A 17,133-nucleotide genomic window follows, 5' to 3' on the forward strand; every position below is an offset into this window, starting at 1 on the left:
CTCAAAGAAATGCAAGTCTCTGGAACGCCTAGAGGAAATGTTTTCAGGTTTGGCTGAAAGGACCACCGGGACTCGAGGATGAACCGAGACGCTTGGTGGTCGTGGATGAAGGCCACTGCAACAGGCCGGCACTGCGGAGGCGTCCCAATTTAGTATTTATTTGCTATTTTTCTATATTTGAGGTTCATTGTTCATTCATGACCGTGGAAAGTTGGAATTCCATGACAACCAGGTTCTCCCTGTGTTTGTTATTCTTGTCTGACGGACTCGCCAGTACGCCACTTGCTGAGTGGAAGTCTGTGTCTGATGCAGCTCTTTGTCTCCGTTCTCAATCAACTGGAGTTCATGAAAGTGACTCAGGAGATTTCCTCAGCTGAACTTATCCAGAGTGACTCAAGCAGCAGCAACAAACAAGCAAACCAGCCTGACCTCCCCTGTAGAGCAAGCAGGTAGATTATAGATCCAATCACCAGTGGAAACGGGGAAGTGAGCGATGCCATCTAGTGGCCATAGTAATTATGACTATATGGCAGTAAAAAGTCACATGACATGGGAAACATCTAGGTAAGTGTTTCAGTTGGCGTGAGTGCTCTTGACGGCGGGGAGGGTGACGTGTGCAGCTGTGGGTTTATCTGCCTCAGGGAAGATCAGCCTGAGGGGAACACGCCAGTGAAAATTTACAACGTTCTTGTAAAATCAACACCAATAAGAAGTCCAGGAACCTCTGAAGTCGTGATGCTTACATCAGCAGGTCAATGTCTACACAAAATGTCACAGCAATCCAGGAGGTAACTATTGGAATAAAGCGCCGGACACGGGCCAGTCCATGCTGTGCTGCGGCAAAAACGTCTTGTTCAAGGGAGTGAGTTCTTCTTTCACCAATTTTTTTTTCAGCAATTATAAAGTATAAAGTGCAGAATATTAAGACGCAGATTAAAAGCCGTGATCACGACCTTCTGTGGACCCTGATTTAGAGGTCAACAGAAGGTCACAAGCCCTCCAGATTTGTCTCATCAGTGTCACAGGGGCTGTAAATTGACATGAACTGAACTGGGATTAATGTTGCTGGTACCGATACTTTAATATATGCATTTTTGTGATATTTTCAACTAAAAACATTTTGAAATGATGACAAGCAGATTTTGCCGGCGTCTGTGGCAAATGTGAGACGTACACGTTCTGCTCAGCAGGTCAATCTTCACCTTTGACCTCCGCTCGCAAGTGCAGGGTCAGAGGTAAAAAGTTAACGTTAGGCAGAGACGGAGCCACGGCGAAGCTGCGAACCAACTCAAAGAGGGCTTTCAGTTGAGGACTGCTGTCGGATTCTTCAGATATTATATTTGCTGTATCGCTGAGCAGCCTCGTGAAGATGAGCGGAGTGGTAGCAGAAGGAGAGAACAATTTAGAACGACAGAAAAGGCCAGGAGATTCACGGCTGTTCTCCAATACAATTCTACTCTCAAGCGGTGTGAGCACCGCGGTAAACGTGATCGAACATGTGACAGAGTGGTTTATTCAAGCCATTCTGGTGCTGCGTTTTGGCTGATGTGATTCACTGTACTAGCATGTGCTGAAGGATGGGGGGGGGGGGGGCACAGAGGACAGAGAGGAGACAGAAGGACAGGAAGCAGTCCAGTCACCCAGAGTTCATGGGTGGAGGTGGAGATCCTGTGGAGCTCTTGCGTATATTTTCTGGCACGTGTGTGTGTGTGTGTGTGTGTGTGTGTATGTGTGTGTGTGTGTGTGTGTGTGTGTGTGTGTGTGTGTGTGTGCTTGATATGTTTGCAGCCACTGTGCTTCATGCACATCAGCATGTTGTGCTCCACAGAGAAGCGCTGAGTTATAGTTTAATCTGGTCCTGCAGCCTCCTGCAATGAAGCAGAGTCACAAATCACCGGCCCCCTGCACAGGCTGAACCTGGTCATGTGACTGAGTTTATGTCGCAGCATCTGTGTTAAACCCCGTTCACCCTGGACAAGTGACTCCCAAACACCTGCTCACGGGTCAAAGAACCCTGCAGAAAGACCCGTCTGAAATCAGCAGGCAGGGATGCTCACGTTTGCCCCTGTCGGATGAGGAGCGTGCCGATGCTCAGCCATCGAAACCACAAAGACTCAGGTGACTTCTTATTTTTATAAAGTCAGCAGGCTGCAGTTTAGCTGACAAAGCTTGCTAACTAGCCAGCCTCCGTGCTGCGTGAGTTGGAGCCATGGAAGGAGATGAAAAATGACAGAGGTCCAAAACTGCCAAAATCAAAAGTAAGTCAACCGATAATTGAGCCAATGAGGAGTGTTCCTGGTATTAATCAGCTGATGCGTATTGCAGTTTTCATCTGCCTCAGTATTTGTTTACCTTTGCATCTTTTCCCCTTCTGATTTTATTTCAAGTTGCACATTTCTTTCTTTCAAGTGGGCTTAGAGGTCGCATGGCCGTCGAGCAACTGAAGGGTCGTTGGTTCAATCCCCACTTCCCCCGGTGACCATGTCCGACACAACCAAGGCAAAAATCCACAAAGTACAACTCAAAATTGCAAGAGAGCCAAACCAAAATTGGTGGTCAACAGAGAAGCAACAAAAGAGGGCAGGCAGGGAGGCACTGGGGACAAAAAGGAAAAGCAACAATGAGTTTGGGAACAAAAAACTCAGAGGAGGGAAGGAAAGGTGCAGTGCAAGGACTGGAAAAATCAGAGCACGAGGACACGAGGAGGGGCAAGGTTAGTGGGAACAGGTAACTTCCATAAGGGACTGAAAAGAATCTGAGCCAGTGTTTTATGGAGCTGTGATTGGGGTGCATGATGTCAGGTGTGGCTCAGCTGCCACCTGGGAAAGAGTGGACTGCCATGCGCCCAACAGGCGGGGGAAAATGGTAAGGAGAACAACAGAACATGGAACGGCAAACACAACCAGGCCATCTCACTTCCCGATGTATTTATTGGGCTACTTGATTGTTTATGTCTGTTGTTACGTTTCTCTGTCTTCTTCAGGAAGATGTTGACCTTCCTCTCTGTGTATCTAAGTTCACAGTTGTAGACCTCCATGCAAGCAGGGAGGAAAAACAGGAAGGCCGCCGCCGTCATAACGGTACGGCCGCGCGCCCTCTCAGGTACTGCTGGAGCTTTGCCAGAACGACATTATGCAGCCTCCACGTTCCTGTTAATGAGCCCACACACATCAGCAATGCAGGACAGTGCAGTAAAATTTCAAGTTCATGAAGTACAGCTCGACTAATCGAAACAGGTGTACGTTCTCGACGGATGAGTTTGTGGAGTGAAGTTGCTCTGCCTTTGATCAGCCCTCACATTCAAGGTGTGCTCCTCTAATTGGATGTGTTGGCTTGGATTTAATCATGTTCTTACTACCTGTAGGAACAAACCTGGGGCAGCGCTGACTTACATTTTTAAAGCAGCGCTGCGTGAGTGTGAGCACAGCCTGAGGACAGTGACATTGATCTGTCAGTCCACATCCAGACATGTCAGGAGTATTGAAACCTCAGACTTTCCACCTGTGATTGGTCACGCAGCGCCACCAGCAGGTCCAAACTCTGCCCCTCTCCACACCCCTCCCAGAAATACCTCATAATTGATCCCTTGGTCGTCTTTCAACTCCAAGCAAACGTCTCCTGTTGCGTTACAGACTGGCAACAAGCGACGGGCTGAGAGTAAAATGGTGAGAGTCAATCATGTCGGATGCAAACTGGCTGTGCAGCTCATAATGAGTAGGAAAACACTGAAAGCTGCAGTGAATCAATAATATAAAACCTGGATGGTCCTACTTCTCTCCAGACTGCATGAGACCGTGTGTGTGTGGGGGGGGCGGGTGTTTGTTGAGGAAGAATAGCTGGGACTTTCACACATGAAAACCTCCTGATGTTGGTGAAGCCGTGGGAGTCCAGGTATGAAGGGAAGAACTCTGTCTTGTCTCTGTCAGGACGACAAATGAGGGGAGGGAATACGTGGGACCACAAATCAATCAGTGAGGTCAGACATGTTGACATTTGTCAGTCCATCTCATTTTACCCTTCAAATCACGTGACAGAAGCACAGTCGTCTCCCTGCTGGTGTTTCAACAGCGTCCTGCAATGACCCCCATGCCAGCAGAGGTCGCTGCTGCTCAGCCACGTAGTGCTGCTTTAAGGCCTCCCGTCCCGTTCTCAGGTCCCATGTTCTTTCTCACCTCGCTCAGCAGCAGCTGCCTCTCCTCTATTGCTGAGCCGTTGTGGAGCAGGAGCTGTGAAGTCGTCATGGAACACAAAGGTCTTGTTGGTCCAAAGGACGTATTGTTGACCTTTAGGGGTGAACACATGTGGCTTCCCTCCCCATTCTTTGCTGTGCATTTATCGACGAGTGTGATGCCAAAGTGCTCCTCAGGCCAACATCTGGACAGTTGTTAACCCTCCATGACGGCTGCTGCCCTGCCTCAAGTTCCCCTCGTTTCAAAACATCCATCAATACGTTCCTCCTCCTCACCTGCTCAGGTCCGAACACAAGCGACCAAACGGCGACTGCAACACTGTGGGCTTCAAACCAAACATTTTGGAACTTAGAGTCCTTTCTTAAAAAAAGAAGAGGTGGCTCAGGGAGGAGCTGAGCGAGAACGCTGTGTGCAAGCTGAACATCCACACGAGCCACAGCTCCTAAGCCTGGCGGCGCCATTGCTAGTTGATGAAGCTAACAGTGAAGCGACTGCTTGGTTTTGGTGCAGGTCACCTCAACATGTAACGTGAATTCTCTTGGTGTGCAGGCTCAGGGACTGCAGAGACAATCAGAAGAGTGAAGCTGGTAATATTTGACATTTCTCTCTGTTTTGAAAGGGCAAAATTTGAAGAAAAAAAAAGTCCCCGAATTTCTCCAAGCCCTTTTTTGTGCTACAGCCTGGTTCCTAGCTGGCACCAGTCCAAGCACCACGACCTCAACCAGAGGACGGTTATCAAGACGTCTGTGTGACTCGCTGGTCGACGGATCCTCCGCTGCTCGTCACAGCCTCAGCCCTGCTTCTTGTTGCCTGTAGCGCCACCCTCTGGCAGCTTGACAAAGCCTGAATTTTTCACGCCAAACCACTTCATGGAAACACGCCGGATGCAGATTTTCTTGCAACACTCCCTCAAATGAAACAAAGACGATAACTGTGATCAGGCCAAAACTAACAACCGTCCGTCACTCCCAGACTTGGCTTCGTGTCTCCAGCAGAACTACAATTAAATCAAACCGGTCATTTGCGATTCTGTCAGGCTCATGTGGAACCCACATCATTTCCACATTCAACGCCCGTCCTGATCCATATTTATGAATCTCTCTCTCTCTCTCTCTCTCTCTCTCTCTCATGCTTTCCAGACTTGGCAACACTCCAGGATGTCTCTGCTGGCCTCAGCCCCCCGCAGCACTTTATAAAGGGATTAAATACACAAATGCTCTGCTGAAAGGTCAAACGGAGGCACTAATGCAAAGCCTGCTGTGGCTCTGATATACGAGTGTCTCCACTGCCACTGTTTGACCCGGTCATCCTGCTGCTGCGCAATCCCTCAGTGGTTTTGGTCATGAAAAGCAGAAGTGTTCTTGGGTCGAAGTGTGCACATGGCGATGGAGACGGCGTGGAAAATGTTGCAAAAAAAAAAAAAAAAGCAGTAAGAGGTTCGGAGGAGACAGTCAGGGCTAAAGTAGTGAGACTCTGGGAGGACGGCTGCTGCTGCTCTCACATCATAAACACCAGCAGAGACGTTGATGTCAGTCGAGGAGACGTTCAGAGACGTGCTGCTGGACTGGCTTGCCTCTGTCTGGGAGGTTACGTGGTCAGTTTGGTCTGTTCGTCTTCAGAAAGGTGGTGCAAATGTTACAGATATTTTTGGCCCAAGGAGGGAACCAGTTTAAGCAACATTATGCAGAAGTGAACTGATCAATACATGTGGTTCAGAAGTTAGGTTATGTAAATAAAAGGATAGAAAACCCATATATTGGGGTGGAGGGAGCGGTGGATGGATGGATGGATGGATGGATGGATGGATGGATGGATGGATGGGGCAACTCTAGTGCAGGGGACCCCTGGTCAAGGCTAGTTAATGAGAGCTGGGACTAGTTGTCCTGTTACGACGGGATATTTCAGGTTCGCTACAGTTGAAGATGGAACTCGCCATTGATGTATTGCATCACCAGTGGTGAACGCTGGCTTCTCGTTCTCGTCACCAACGCTCCTTTCAGCCCACAAATGTCTGCTAAAATAGGCCACGACGTGTGTGTCAGTCGATGCATCACCCAAGAAATGATCAGCTGTTACCGTGACTTCCTCTCAAGCCTGTTCAGAGCAGTAGCGTTGCCCTCCCCCCGTTTCTGAGTGCTGTCCTCCCTCCTCCGCCAGTGGGGGGGATGTTCGGTACCTTTTTCAGAGCTGGAGGAGAGGCTGCTGCCGAGGTTCCATCCGCTGCGTCCATGTTGGCTCCACGCTGTTGTTGCAATCTCTGGTCAGGACGGAGGCTCCTGGCTGCGCCGGCAACGGACCAAATCCCATCGCAGAAGGCGACCAATATTTAGATGGATTTACTGTGTAAGGACTCAGAGATGTCACTAAGTCACAGGCTGGAATAGCGAGCCTCTGAGAGGGAGCTACATCCCCACTCCGGACCGGCCTGTTCCAGGTACAAAGCTTCCTCCCTCGCCTGGAGAGAGAGGGCACAGCCAGTCACACCTCAGCGCAGGTTTTCCTGATGTGAGAAGCAAGCAAAACTCATTCCTCCAGTTCCTGACCAATGTCGCATTTTCGAGCCTTGTAGTGATTTAGAGCGCAGAAAAAATAAGTCAAAGTTTATCAGTTTGTGCAGCCAACATCATGAATTGTAGTGCTGGACTGAAAATACCCTTCTTAAGTTCTCAGTGTGCCACTTTCATGATATCGAGTACCGATACGACTACTTAAAGCTAGAAGGCTAAACCGGCCGATTTAGTAATAAATAGTGAACTTTTAATTGCATCTGTTTAGATAAACAGCAAAATAAAATAGTAAAGTAAGCAGGACCAGAGCGCCATCTGCTGGACACACAAGGTGGCTCATTTCTACATCACCATAGCCATTGTTTCCTGCTTTTATGCGCTGTTGAAACAGATTTTTAATGTCGGTGCTTCATGGAAAACAGGCACTCTGATAGAGTTTATCTGAGAGGGTTGCTGACCAGCCGAAGCAGACAAGAGACCCGTCGACTGCTCGATCGGGCCCTGATTGCTACGCCTCTCAGTTTTAAGGACAAAGGCCAAAGGCTGTGCTAGCCAGGTAGTCGCCGGCCGTCAGTGGTTATGAGCTCAAAGTAAAAATGAAGCTGTTATTTCCTTAATCTTGTGATGCTGGGAGGTCAGCGGGTTAATGAGCAGACCTCAGGTAGCCAGCCTGCCCTCCGCGTCCTCATCCCCGTTCACCCCCGTTTAACATCCTCTGGTATTTCTGTCACGTCGTGTTTGTTAAGGGTTTATTTCTCCGTGAATTGTGTTACATCCTGAGCAGCAGGCAGGTTTTTCTTCACCGGCCAGAGGGAGACCCATCGGTTCATTCACATCACGCCTCTAAAGGAAAGCTAAAGGAACATCTGTGTGAATCCATCGAGTTTTTGGCTTCTGCCAAACGTTCAGTCCACATTAAACTGAGAGGAGACTTTTGTGACGGCATGAGGAGGAAGTTTGTGCCTTCCAAGAAGATTTTGTCATCAGAATTTGGCTCAGATGTGAAGGAGAGCTTTTAAAGAACTCAAACTCATGTAAAGGCGGAGATGATTATTTATGAACCCGTTAAAATAGAACTGCATGTCTTTGACTCGCCAGCTGTCTGGTCCATCAAAGTACTGTTGGAGAATCCAGCTGTGAACAGTGAGTGTGTGTGAGTGTTTGACTCACACACACTCACTGGTGGTGATGCTTGAGAAGTGAATGTTCTGTTCACTCCTATTGTTCCCTCCTTCCTTGGTCTGTTACTCTTCCTCGCTGTTGCCGTGGCCCACAAGGATCAGCAGCTCCTCATCAGGCTGTAAATCATCAAAGTGAAAACGAGATCTCGGGCAGTTCGGCGCTAATTAGTCTGTCCACTCGTGCGGGGGGACAAAGAGTTCTCCAACATCACAAGCAGTGAAGCGCCTGGATGTGCTTTCTCAGGAACCTCCTGATTTTTATTTTTCAAGCTTAGTACGTTGGACGGGTTGTGAACTTTGAGGGCCAGCAAAAAAAATTCCCTTTGTTGTTGCCAGCTCATTAGGATGGAAGCTCTCCAGGAATACTGGGACCCAGTGGCCAGGATGAGGCGAGTTGCTGCAGGGTTACAGCTGGACGAGGAACGCGGTGGAACTGTTCTCCTGAGTTCCTCTGCTGTTCCCTTTATACAGTGAAACTATCAACACCTGCGTTTTGAACACCTCAGAACGAGCCACATTTTTCTACATTGTGTGAATTAACAGGGACGCCTCAGCTCACGAGTGGTGAGGGCACCTGTACCAGCTTTGCTAGCAGTCATAGAGGGAGGGGGTATTCTGTAGAGGGAGGGGGTATTCTGTAGAGGGAGGGGGTATTCTGTAGAGAGGGGGTATTCTGTAGAGGGAGGAGGTACTCTGTAGAGAGGGGGTATTCTGTAGAGGGAGGGGGTATTCTGTAGAGAGGGGGTATTCTGTAGAGGGAGGGGGTATTCTGTAGAGAGGGGGTATTCTGTAGAGGGAGGGGGTATTCTGTAGAGAGGGGGTACTCTGTAGAGGGAGGGGGTATTCTGTAGAGAGGGGGTACTCTGTAGAGAGGGGGTATTCTGTAGAGAGGGGGGATTCTGTAGAGGGAGGGGGTACTCTGTAGAGAGGGGGTATTCTGTAGAGAGGGGGTACTCTGTAGAGAGGGGGGATTCTGTAGAGAGGGGGTATTCTGTAGAGAGGGGGTACTCTGTAGAGAGGGGGTATTCTGTAGAGAGGGGGTACTCTGTAGAGAGGGGGGATTCTGTAGAGAGGGGGTATTCTGTAGAGGGAGGGGGTATTCTGTAGAGAGGGGGTACTCTGTAGAGAGGGGGGATTCTGTAGAGAGGGGGTATTCTGTAGAGGGAGGGGGTATTCTGTAGAGAGGGGGTATTCTGTAGAGAGGGGGGATTCTGTAGAGAGGGGGTATTCTGTAGAGGGAGGGGGTACTCTGTAGAGAGGGGGTATTCTGTAGAGGGAGGGGGTACTCTGTAGAGAGGGGGTATTCTGTAGAGAGGGGGTACTCTGTAGAGAGGGGGTATTCTGTAGAGAGGGGGTACTCTGTAGAGAGGGGGTATTCTGTAGAGGGAGGGGAAAGTACAATCCTAGCTGCACATACGTGGCAATGATCTGCCCTACTCAAGTCTCTTAAAGGTAATTTGTGTTATTAGCAGGGGTGAAAGTGAGCCGGAACACAGTTTCGGTAAAATATGCACGGCCGGAAGGGAGTTCTGTTAAAAAAAAGGAGGAGAATGTCAGAATCCCACATTAAATAAAGAAAAGGAGGTCTGAATTCAGTTTCAGTCCGAACGGGCCACTGCGCGGCGTGGGGCGCAAGCACGCGCAGCGCGCCGCGTTGCTGGGCTTGGTTTGCGCTCATGTGACGTCACAGCGCGCCCACATACACAATGAAGGGACTTCCCCTGCGCGGCCTGCGCCTTGCGCGTTCAGTGTGAAACCGCCTTGACGCGGAGTCGTGCCCAGGAGCGCATCTCCGCATGCGAGGCGTTTCTGGTTGGCTGACAGACGGACACCTGGGTCACGTTACCAGCATTGTTAGTTCTGATTGGTTCAAACCACACTGTCCTGTTTTCACGGAACGAAAAAAAGAGGAAGAAAACAAAACAGAGGGCAAAGTCAAAGAACTCGGCTGCTGGCGACCTGCTTTGGCTCAGTGCAACGTAAAATAAGTGACATGTTAAAGAGAAAAAGTGACAGCGTTGAAGAAGCAGGAGAAAAAGTTAACAAAATGAGACCCTCGGAAGATTGAGACTCAGAGCCACTCCTTGATGAGAGCGAGTCCAGGGACAGACTGTCTCTGCCAGGGAGGACCGACAGGAAGATGCATCAGGATCCTCAGACGCAAGCACAGGTAATAAATACATACATACATTATTAATAATAGTAATAACAATAACATCATCATAATCATACCAACCATCATATATATATATGTATTATATAGATATACATGTGTGTGTGTGTGTGTGTGTGTGTGTGTAGAGGGGGAGGGAAATATTAAAAGGGGAGCAAGTGATGACCAGGATGACATAGATATTATAAAGACACATACATTGTGTTATGGCATCCTAATGTTATCAGTAATGTGTCATTTCTGTCTTTGATGAAGTTACCATGCGTTTGTGGTTTGTTGTGCCAGTTCCAAACAGTGACACTGATCTGATCATAGCTTAGCTTGACTTGGGTGATGCTGTTAGCCCCATGGCCACTGCTTTTCCAGGGGTCGCGCGGGAAGGGTGGGGCTATGGGGGCTGCAGTTGTGTGGGGAATAGACACCCGAAAACTGTAATAAAAGTCACCCAAAACCCATTAAAAACTGTAAAACTTCGTCAGAGGCGAGCGTTTTGTTTTTTTTTAATGCACGCTAAATGCGTACGGTTCCGGCAGAACTTTTAAGCCACTTTCACCCCTGGTTATTAGAAGTGACAACAACAAAAAAAGGAAGGATAGAAGTACTGATTTCTGGGGAGGCACTGTTATAGAGTATTTCTGAAAGTATATTGAAGGAGTAGTACTACCGACTCCTGCGTGGGTTTCCTGTGTGTGCTGATGGTGCTTATGGGGACACTGGGATTCACCAGGAGCAAACAATTCAGCGGCTGATGGACGTCGTAAATCTAACGTTGACATATTTCATTTGAACTGTGTGTGTGTGTGTGTGTGTGTGTGTGTGTGTGTGTGTGTGTGTTTTCAGTGTGTTTGTGAACAAAGGCTGCACAGAAGCTCCGGATGACGTTAGCATATGTCATCACTACGAGTTCTCAAGGAATAACCGGTGGCACGGCGCAGCTGGCGACTGTGGTGTCACTGCTTGGTGCCTCTGATGGTGTCTCCTGGTTCCTGTAGGTGGCGCTTTGTTCTCGGTGCTATCAGGTCACTTCAGTGCAGCTGTGCAGCTCTCGTCCGTCACAGAACCCAGACTCGGACCCGCTCTCGCCTGCCATCGCTCTTTATCGGCACCTTTGCTGGCCGTCTTCTGTCTCTCCCATCCAGACTTCCATCCTTCTGCTTACGTTCACCCTCATGTCTCCATGACACCTAAATTTGTCACACTCACAGGATGAATCGGAAACATTTTGGTGGTTAAAGGTCGGCCATCACGATGGCGTACAGCAGCGACGCAGCATTTCTGGTCGTTCTTCACTGTTTCTCTGTGCAAGAATCCGTCATTTAGAGTTCAAAAGGTCACCTGCCTTCTACCCTCTCTTGTCTTCACCTCCAGGGGATTGTGACGTGAGTTCATCCAGACATGAGATTAAATTAAGTTACGGACAGATGAAATTCCCCAGATGATGATGACTGCATTGGGAAAATTGCAGCTGGTCCTTCCCTGATTGGGGCGGTCATTGTACAGTAACATAATGGTCGGGCAGGTGATGATGAAGCAGACTCATCTGGCAGGAGAGGGGAGATCATTAAAAAGCATTGGCCTTTAGAGCAAATATATAGTTGCTGGGCAGAGGAGGCATGAGGAAAATGGAGTCGTGAAGGGGAATGAAGGGAAAGGTTAAATGAGATTTAGAATTGAAAGAGAGGTTGAAGGAGGAATTAACTGTTAAAGAAATGGGATCGCCACATTTAGGACACCTGCGAGCTGCTATCAAGCATCACGAGTAAGAAATGACGAGCGTGGGTGACAATCGGAATGAGCGTTACGGGCCAAGTGTGCGCACAGGTGGAGGGAAGTCAGCTGGAGAATGTGAGTAAGACATGATTTGACAAGTTGACAATCAGTGCAGGTGGTGAAGGTGCCCAGGTCGGAATGAAGGGATGATTATCAATACTCCTTATTTCGCCCAGAGGAGACACACGAGATGGAGAGCTTCCTCTATGATACAGTTCCTTTTACTGGAAACATCCTTTAAGTGGCGTCTCCTGTGCAGCGGCAGCTCCATCACTTAATATTTGATGAGGTGTTTTTGTCGGCTTTTGTCGTGCACGCATACGTCAGCGGGAGGTTGGGGAGCCTGGAGACAGAAACCAGCTTCCCTTAAATCCATCCGACACTTTCAACTTTCAAAAGCACAACAGAAGCCAACATGGCCGCTAACGAGCAGTGTATTTATCCCGTGGTGACATCTGAACTACAGGCTGGTTAGGAGCTGGAGTGATAGAGTCGAGAGGAGCTGTGGCCTTCAGTCAGTCAGTCAGTCGAACTGTAGAGGTTCAGTGTCGCTGGTCCGGCCAGTTAGCAGGAGAACATCCGGCTCAACTGGAGATTTCCTGGAACACCATTTCTGTGTAAATGTTCAGCCAGGATCGTAACCCTGAGGGTCCGCCCTTCCAGTGAGGAAGAGAAGCTGAAGGAGCTCTGACCAGTCGGAGCTTCCCTCCTCCTGGCTGCTGGATGATGTCAGGAAGTAGCGTCACTGTGGACACCAGCTCCTCTCAATGCGCCGTCCAAAATGAATACTGGTGCTGAAAGTCAGTGGAGGGGAGTCGGCTGCCGTTGGAGGAAGCTGCCAGCTGCAGCGGGAGGATGAGGAGAACTTTGTCTGATAAATACTGGTTGAATAAGTAAAAACTTCATGCTGTAAGTTTAATAATGCAGTAATGTGGGTATTGGCTGTGAAATAAGACCACTGCATGCTAGTTGTCCTTGAGACATTAGTTCACAGCCGGTTCTCAGTGGAGTCCATTTACAGCACCCTGAAATAAGAAAATGAATTATTAATCCTAGAAAAAATGTTCCGACTGCTTCTGTACTGCAGGGAGGAAGGAAGAATGTTCAGAATAAATCTAAATGAGTTAGTAGAATGTCAGTGGGTAATTGGACGTATGATTCGTCTCGTCCTGACTCAATCAGAGTCTCGTGTAACCAAAGTGCCACAGACCTCAACCGACGAGCGAAGATGAATCCTTGAAACTGTGAAAATGGTGGTTTTATTTCATGTTTCATGCGTCCGTCGTTCCCGTCAAGCCTCCTTCTTCCGACTCCTGCAACCATGTGTTGCTTTGTGCGTTGTGGATGAATCGACCCTCGGCAGCAGGGGAACCAGAGGCAAATGCAGACCACGTGGTCCTCACGAGTGTGTGGGCATTAAAGCTCCTGGTCTGGACTGGTTTACGTGGTCCTCATGAGTGTGTGGGCATTAAAGCTCCTGGTCTGGACTGGTTTACATGGTCCTCATTAGTATGCGGGCATTAAAGCTCCTGGTCTGGACTGGTTTACGTGGTCCTCATTAGTATGCGGGCATTAAAGGTCCTGGTCTGGACTGGTTTAGGTCTGTCTGGCATTGGTAGCTGTGCTCCCTCCTCAGCATCCTGCGAAGTTCTGCAGGGTCCCGTACTCAGACCACTCCCCCCTCTCCATGTTCCCCCCAGAGGTTTTAGAAAACATGGCATTGACTTCCTTCCAGGGATGCTGCGTACATTCACCCCCCCCCCCCCCAGCATTTTCACTCATCTTTCAAGGCCCCACAATGATTTGTGCTGCCTTTATGAAAAAAACGCACAAACTGGAAGACAGAGCAGAGCCTCTGTTTCGTTTGAAAGGTTTCAGCATTTTTCAAAGAGTTCACTTTCAAGCATAAAATTGATTTTATATTTGTATTTGTTCATTCAGGGTTTTTTCCCAGTCCCATAACTCAAATATACCAAATATAAACCAGAAAGTCTTCGGTTTCATTTGGACATAAACATGCTGTATTTTTTTCCCCGACGTGTGAAACAGCGCCCTCTACCGCACAACATCGACACTGATTGCTTGAAAATCATCATCAGTGGCGGGGAAGGAGTTAAGAGGATGATGCAAATTCTCTGTCCTCATGTTGGGGCTGCCCACCGCGCCTCGGTGTGGTGACGCCGCCGCTTTTGTTCGTTTTCGAGCAGGTGCTCTGTGGTAGCTGATCACTCCCAGGCCACCACAGTGCAGGTTCAGGCGTTGCAGGGTGACGCGTGTGTGACGGAAGCGTGGATGCTGTCAAAACACAATGCGTATTGTGTTGTTTTAATATGGCGGATGTGGCTTGACCCTTCCTTGTTGCAAAATAACAGCAGAGCTTGATTGTGTCGCCGCCTCGCTTCACTACACCTTCTTCTTCTTCACCCTCCCTCCGCAGTGCCAGCATTTCTCCCTTGGATGAACCTTGTTTTTTGTTGTTCTCTTTGTTGTCATGGTGAGGTAAACAGGGTTGTGGGGATTAACTGTGATCGCAAACAGAAAGCTTCATCTCTGCTGTGAGAGCCTGGCCGTGTTCGCAGGTGGCAGGAATGGAAACGGTTTGTGAAAGAGGAGCTGCGAATGCGTTCCACAAAAGAACAATGGCTGAATCACAAACAGCATCAGACAAACGGAGGATTTGGTAGAAAATCTGTTTACTTTGGCAAACATGAAAGAAATCCAGTCTCGTCGCTCCTCCTGCAATCAGAATTATCAGGCGGTGGTGTTTCCACGGGCTGCCGTCAATCCTCTCTTTTGTAACGGCTAACAATTGTGTAGTTCAGAATATAAAACTTTGTATTTTTTTCTACTAACCAATCAGCATTGAGTGACGTGTTTGACCCACAGTTGCCATGAAGGCTACGGAACAGTTCCGGTTCCGTAGACAGAACCTCGAGTGTGCGTGTGCTCCTCTCTCACCCTACAAACTGTAAATGAGGATTATTGTTCATGGTGGACACTCAGCAGTGACATGCAGGAACGGCGGTTAAAACAGGAAGTCGGCAGGTTTTCTCACGCTGTAGCGGGCGACGGGTGTCTGCGTCCAGACACAGTCCTGATGGTTGCCAAGGCGCCGAAACCCAGAGGTCCTGGTCCCGTCATGTGTTTGTATGAGACCACATATGATGATGTCTTCAATATTCATTTATTTTGCTTTCTGTCATTCAAAGTATGCAACATCATTTGTGAGCATTCCTTTAAAAGGATGTACAGTATGACGTGTAGTTGTTGCTATGGTGACCAGAGGCCAAGCTGACCTACACAAAACTGCATAAAATCCATTTAATTTTTTTTTTATATGACGTTTAAGAGCAAATCCATGATTTCACAAGAGTGTGAGCTTCACTGCAGGGAGGGAGGGTTTGTGTGTGTGTGTGTGTGTGTGTGTGTGTGTGTGTGTGTGTGTGTGTGTGTGTGTGTGTGTGTGTGTGTGAGTGTGTGTGTCTTTAATTATATTTGACCTCTTTGTTTATTAGGGGATGAGTTTTCACGTGTGAGTGAATTTATATTCTTAGACAATGATAGCAGCAATTTCTTCTCCACCTCATAAACAGGACATACTTATCACTCACTCACTCACACACACACACACAAACACACACACACACACACACACACACACACACACACGCCCGCAGGCATGCACACACAGTGACAAAGTTTTGCTGTCATAAAGTCCTAATTGCGAACATGATACGCTGCTATAGCCATAAACACCGTTACCCTAAATACAGCACAGTACAAACACACACACACACACACACATACACACACACACACACACACGCACACACACACACACACACGCACACACACACACACGTGAATTAATTGATCTTGTAGCGCATGAGAAGTACAGGTAACATACGCGCACACACCTTTACCTTAACAGTGTCCTATTTTATGAGCCTCAAAGTGACTGTGTGACATCACAGTTAAAGGAACGACGCACTCGTCACTCTGACAGGTTTATCAGGATGTCGCTGCACTGACATGAAGGAAACACAGACGAACACGTTAACAGAGCGCCTGTCAGTCAGAGCCAACCCGCCCACTGCGTTCAGGCTGCACACACTCACGTTTGATTCGAACACTCAGGTGCCTCACGCTGATTGGTGCTGTTTTATTCCCACAGCAGCAGAAATGAGTGGAAGTTGCTGTTGAAGCAGCACCAGCATGCAGGCGGGAGGCCGGATGCTAACGAGCCGCGTCTTCCTTTGCTTCCATGTATTTTGAGACCTGACTGCTATTGAAAGCTGTATTTTTTGCTTTTTCTTCTCTCTCTCTCTCTTCTCTCTCTCTCTCTCTCTCTCTCTCTCTCTCTCTCTCTCTCTCTCACACACACACACACACACACACACAACGCTGCAGTGGCGATGGCCTGCAGTACTAATCAAGTGAAATAGCAGGTGCAGCCGTTGGCAATAGCTCAGTTTGTGTGGGGGGAGGAGCACACACACTCACGAGGGCGCTCATGAGAACAGGTGACGGACGGGCAAAATGATTGTTATTATTATTATTTTGCGCCCGGTCAGACGGGCCCACGACAGGCAGGACACGTGAATTCCGAGGCATGAGCCAGGCAGAGGAAACAAAAGAAGCTCCCATCAGCTTCAGATTCAGCTCCGTTCATCTGTGCTTGTATGTTTGTTTGCTCTACCTGAGTTTGTGGCGTGAGCGTGGCGTGGCGTGGCGTGAGCGTTGCGTGGCGTGGCGTGGCGTGGCGTGGCGTGGCGTGGCGTGGCGTGGCGTGGCGTGGCGTGAGCGTGGCGTGGCGTGGCGTGGCGTGGCGTGGCGTGGCGTGGCGTGGTGTGGCGTGAGCGTGGCGTGAGCGTGGCGTGAGCGTGGCGTGAGCGCACGAATGGGGCTGCAGTTTGAGCACCACGAAACACTGCTGTTCAACCTTCCAGCCAAAGGCCAAGACAGTGTAGCACAGCGGCGTGCTTGCTAAAAAAGACTGATGAGTCATGAAAAAGCAAGGAAGTCTGAACTCAATGAGTGAGAAACTCATTGAGTTCTCTCTTGCGTCAGCTTTTTATCGGTGTTTTGCCTCAAAATTCCCTGAAATTTAAACATAATTTGAGTCCTCTTACACAGATTTTTATGAAACTGAACTGCTTGTGTTTCAAAATAATTTGTGTTCATCTAAGAAAGTTTGTGGAATCTTAGCACCAAATGTCCTTTGTTGTGTTTTGTCCCATTCACACTCGTTGGTCCAAATGTGAGTCTCACAGCCAGGAAGAATTAGTCGGACGAGTTTCTCCTCAACATTT

General features: G+C 48.6%; 1 protein-coding gene across 3 annotated transcripts in view; it reads left to right on the top strand.

Annotated features, from left to right (window-relative positions):
* Positions 1 to 17,133, top strand: part of raly (RALY heterogeneous nuclear ribonucleoprotein) — a 64,010-nt gene that overhangs the window by 9,654 nt on the left and 37,223 nt on the right. Inside the window, exon 1 of one of the 3 annotated variants that reach the window (XM_086200323.1) lies at positions 14,902 to 14,946. The exons of the other annotated variants lie outside the window; for them this stretch is intronic. The gene's annotated coding sequence lies outside the window, so the exon portion shown is untranslated. Of the gene's footprint in view, positions 1 to 14,901; positions 14,947 to 17,133 lie in introns of those variants that run through there. 3 annotated transcript variants of the gene reach the window in all.

Source organism: Aulostomus chinensis, chromosome 3 (genome assembly GCF_037954235.1).
Source record: "Aulostomus chinensis isolate RoL2024-O1b breed Wild chromosome 3, RoL_Achi_v1.0, whole genome shotgun sequence".
Taxonomy (NCBI): Eukaryota; Metazoa; Chordata; class Actinopteri; order Syngnathiformes; family Aulostomidae; genus Aulostomus; species Aulostomus chinensis.